At 44.5% G+C, this 4,990-nt stretch overlaps 1 long non-coding RNA gene across 1 annotated transcript; it reads right to left on the bottom strand.

Moving 5' to 3' along the window:
* Positions 1–250: 250 nt before the first annotated feature.
* Positions 251–3,665, bottom strand: LOC128078434 (uncharacterized). Its single transcript, XR_008205653.1, has 2 exons — positions 3,579–3,665; positions 251–2,424 (listed from the first exon to the last, which is right to left on the bottom strand). It is a non-coding gene; the product is annotated as an uncharacterized LOC128078434 (long non-coding RNA).
* Positions 3,666–4,990: the final 1,325 nt, after the last annotated feature.

The raw sequence follows: 4,990 nt of genomic DNA on the forward strand, positions 1-4,990 counted from the left end.
CATGGCTAAGTAACACTTCTGGTGCAGTGCATTGCCTCTCCTTGGCAAGGTCTGCTGTGCAGCCATCAAGGTGATACACAAATCCATTTAAACTACCCTGTCTCCAAGCCCAACCTTAGCAACTTGGGATTCTTCAAACTGATTGACTTTAAGCGTGGTAATTCCTCATGTAATTAGCTTTCTGTTGTTACTGCAGTTCAGTCCAATGCATTGTCAATCACTTTACATCATCTTTTGTTAGAGTCCTCTCTTTTTCTTCTTCTTCTTTTTTTTTTTTTTCTTTTCTATGAACTTAAGCTGTTCTTTCTGGCTGTGGGACTTTGTTGCTTTTACTCACTTTTAAGCAAACATTCTCAGGCCAATTTGGAAATGGGCTTTCTACATTTCACATTCTGAATTTATTTTAATTGCTTGTGAGCTCCTCTATAGATTTCCTCTGTAACAATTCAGCTTTGCCATCAATTTTGTACCTGAATACTGGCTTTATTCCAGTGCCTTGCTTAGCTTAGTCTTTCTGCCTCAACACTATCTTCAAAGTTGTTCTGGAGACATCAGAAAATCACCAGCTGGGATTTTTCTTAGAGGAAATAGGCAGTTTTGCATTTGTTTTTCAGAAGGTCAGCATGAGGTGACGGGAACTGGGATGTCACCAAAATCTCTCTTCAAGCCTTTGATCCAGAGGTGGACGACACCACTTTGCATGCTACAAACTGCTTGTTCTAAATGAAAAGAGGTTTTGTAAGCTCTAATGAGTTCATGGAAAGAGAATGGACTTTGCCAAGGAGGAGGTAAATGACTTTTACATAGGAAGTCAAATGTCCAATTTAAAATTTTACACCTGAAGAGCCCACCTGAGCCAAGAAGTAGTACTGAAACCCCCATCTCAATATTGCTCTACACACAGGTAAAGAACCTGCTTCCTAACACTGCTTTTCCAGTTTTGTAAACACTGGAGATGGATAGTAAAGGTAAGAAAATCAGTCCAACGTGAACAGATCAGAGGATGAAACCATCTCACTACAACTACTAAAAAGCAGGAAACAAGTTTGGTGTCATTGGTGGGCCCCGAAAATACTGTGCTTGATTTATAGCAGGGAAACTTTCTGCAAGCACATTGGTAACAGTAGGCACAGCAGGGGGAGCTTATTCAAATACTCTCTTCCACGTATGCTTTGCTGACATCCATCATCATTTAGCAGAGAGAAGATTAAAATTCCCATTAGTCCTCTTTGTTTAATTGCTCTTATTGCTTCTGTCACTTGATGAGAGCTTAAACAGTACGTGCTCTGATGTGAGGACAGCTGGTCCATCTGAGAAGTACAAGATCCATCCAGATATACCAGGGAGATACACTTCCCATTTCCCATCTCAGCCTGCCCATGTCCCAGGATGATTTCTTGAGGACTTGCACAGGTGCTGGATGTTCATGGTGCCACATAGAAAAGGGAACAAAAGCCCTATTTATGGTGAGGTGCTGTTGGTGGCCCTGCTTGACATGGCATAATGGAGACAAATTTGGCATATTTATGGGGATGGAGTATGAAAGACAGAATTGTTCTCTAGGGATCAGCTGGTTTAAAATGCGAGGTTCAACTAGCATTTATTTATAGGGTCAGGATCCTGTTTGTGAGACTACTGATGCAGAGACAAAGCTCATCATTTGTTCACAATTAAAATTCAATTTGTAGACCGTCATTAAAATATTCTTCTGCTCCCAAACCAACTGCTCCCAGAAGCAGTGTGAAACCACATTAACTTGCACATCACTGTGGGTGTCTGCAAGGCCTGTGGACAGGGCTGTACACTGCAGATAGAGCCAGCAGCAGTACCTGAGCTGGATGGGCACCAAGTGCAGGTTTGCTCTGGAGGTCTCTGTAGGTTTAGTGCACGAGAACCCAGACATGTCTTATTTCCTTCCCTTTGTGGATGGGGACTTCAAGGCAAAACACACATAAAAATTAATGGGTAGCCTGGAGGTTGGGCAGTCCCACATACACCTGATCTATGTGCCTGACACTTCTAGGCATGCTGTGCTGCATGCTAAGAGCTTCTTTTGGAAGTCACTGTAGGCAGCATAAATGCTGGCAGGGTACCTTTTCCTGCAGCGTGGAGGAACTTGGTAGGTATTTGTCTCTTTTAAATAAAAATAATGCTGGACTCGACAAACTATTCTTCATATGTCTCTTATGCTTTGTGTTTGCAGGCAAGAAACAGATGGACGAAGCACCAAACCTTTGGTCAGAGGCAATACCCAGGAGCTCTTCCTGCTGTTGTCAGCCAGCCTGGAGGACATATCCTTGAGTGACAACATCTCCACCATGCCCTCTTCCCACAGGGATAGGGGATGGCATTCCAGTTCCACTCTCTGGAAGAACAGAGAGAACCTTTTCTCCTGCTCAGCACCAGCTGAGAACTCCCAGGAAGCTGAAAAGAAATATAAAAACACTACAAGACTACATTTGTGCTCCAATTTTAAGAACAGATTAGGTGAGCATTTCTGGGAGTGATAACAACCTAAGTACCATGGGCAGATCCAGAAAGTGCACATGGGACAGATGTCACACAGGAGCATAGTTGGCACTTCTGATGTCTGCAGTGGCTTCTACACACCAGTGCATCATCACTCACCGTTCAACCCACCCAACTACATGAGGAGAGGACATATGCCAGCCCAGGTTACAGGGCCTTTGAGGCTTTCCAGCCATACTGTTTGTAAGATCAGAGTTGCTCCCCTTAACCCCTTCCCAGCTGGTCTCTCATGGAGCACCTCAGCATCAGGGCCTCCCCATGGGCTGTGGCCCAGCCCAGAGTATTGCTTCATCCAGCCAAAGATGTGCCTTCTCACACTGAGTTGCTGATGTCTGCTGGCTGCAGGTGTTGCATGCTTTCTGGGGAACACACAGCCTTTGAAATGTTCACATACAATTCTTCCAGGTGAAAAGGACCACTTGGGTAATGGAAAGGGTAATTTGTCTCTTCCCAAAATAAGAAAAAACTGCATTTGACACATGGGGGCTTGTCCTTGTTGCTTTTTTAAAGAATGCTGTCCCTCTGAGTATGTCTCACTGATTGTTTTCTCGCTGTCTGAGAAATGGAATCCCATGCAATGATACATAACAGACACCAAAAACACCTGAAGTCTGCAGCAGAATTGATGTCCTCCAAGCCTGGAGCAGATATCACCGGGACCTGCTGAGTGACTGCTGCATTCATGAGGGAAGGCTCGAGCCTGATAAATGTATTTGAATTCTCTGAGTACATCAGGGCATTGCTTGATAAGTATGTAATAGAGGACATCATCCATCATGATTTCAGGGAAGCGTTTGACAGTATGGCACAAAGGGAATATGATTTACAAAGTAAGACCTAAACAGTGCGAGGAAACTATTGATATCACTTACAAATCAGATTGGCAGTTTGAGGGAGAAGGTAGGGATAGGACATATCGTTGTAAAGGAAGGCTGGGGAAAAGCTCTATTTCTGTAAACAAACCTCCAAGTAACCCAAATCTAATCACCGTGAGTACTTGGGATGAGAGGAAAACAAGAAATGAACGTATGGGAGTAAAGCATGCTTACCTGAAATGAGACTGCATTCAACAAAGCAAGGGAAGAGGAGACAAAAGCAGCAGGAGCCATGCCCACCTGCCACTAATAAAAGCCAGTCTGGGGCTGACTCAGCACAGCAAACTGTCCTGGGATCTCTGCAGGTGCTCTGCATCAGGGCTGGGTGCTCTCACCCAGCTGGGAGCAGGCTGACCAGCAGCAATGAGTGGAGAGGTGAATGATGAACAGAGTGGGGACATCAAGGTGGCAAAATATTTTACTGCTGATTTTGTCTGCCTGGACAGGAGGCTCTTTGGAGCAGGACCTGTGCTTTCTGGGGGCTTGTGCAATAGTTTTGTGAGTGGCTCTCATGGCTACTGCTTTGTTAGCAAGTGATGCCCTCCTTAAGGGGCTTAGAAAGGTCCCTTTGTGTTCTGTATGGCAATGCTCCTTGGGCAGATAGCAAATGTCAGCTGGCACCACTGGCACATAGCCTAAACCAGCAGAGAGGAAGCTGCAAAAAAATTTCATTTTCACTCCTGCAAGGCTGGGGGTGCAAAGCCTACAATTTGTGCTTGTTTTCTGTTTTTTTCCACTTCCTGATTATTGCCAAGTATTTCATATAGACACAGCAATTTAGTTAGATTGATGGCCCTTGTCTCCCTAGTGACAAATGCAATGCCTGCCAGACGTTTGGCTCTAAACTGTCTTTAAAATCATTCTGCTTTTTCAAAAGTTTAAATGCCCACTAGAGAAAAACTTAGCTTGTCATTTAGAGAGGCCTTGCCCAAATTCGTTCACTCCTGAGCAACACCAAGGTGTGCAGCATTCCTGGAAGGAAGGGATGTCTCTGTAAAGAATAAGTTTAAATTTACATTAAATAGAAACGTTGAAGAGTTGAGGGCAGGAAGGTGTTGAAATGTAGGGATGTACCCAGCAGGTGCGCTGTGAGTGTGCAGGCTGCATGGCAAGGATGCTGAGGGATGTGGCTTGTGGCCATGGTGGGGATGGGTTGATGGTTGGATTTGATGGCCTTAGTGGTCTTTTCCAACCTTAACAACTCCATGACACTGAGACTGGGTGGTATTGGAGGTGCTGCATTAGCATCACCCCCTTGTGAGGCCATGCAATTTGCAGAGGAGCCTTCTCTGTGAGTTTGGCTCACCTGAAGCAATGAGCTGGGTTTGGCTGAGAACTTGGGGAGCAAGAACATCTCTGCCTTAAGTAAAAGCAATGCTAGAAAGTTCCCTGAGAAGCAGGCATGCTGGAAGCATTTATTAGTTGGAAAAACAATCCAAGCCATCAACTTTCAATTCCTTTTATTTTTATGCAACTTTAACCAATAACCATGCACATTCAGGGATAGACTTCAGGAATTAATCTCTTCTTAGCTGACACTTTAAATGTCAGCCCTGAGCCAGGAGTAAATTTTCACAGGCAAGTTA

The sequence above is a fragment of the Tympanuchus pallidicinctus genome, unplaced genomic scaffold, assembly GCF_026119805.1.
Source record: "Tympanuchus pallidicinctus isolate F22 unplaced genomic scaffold, pur_lepc_1.0 scaffold17, whole genome shotgun sequence".
In the NCBI taxonomy this organism is placed as follows: Eukaryota; Metazoa; Chordata; class Aves; order Galliformes; family Phasianidae; genus Tympanuchus; species Tympanuchus pallidicinctus.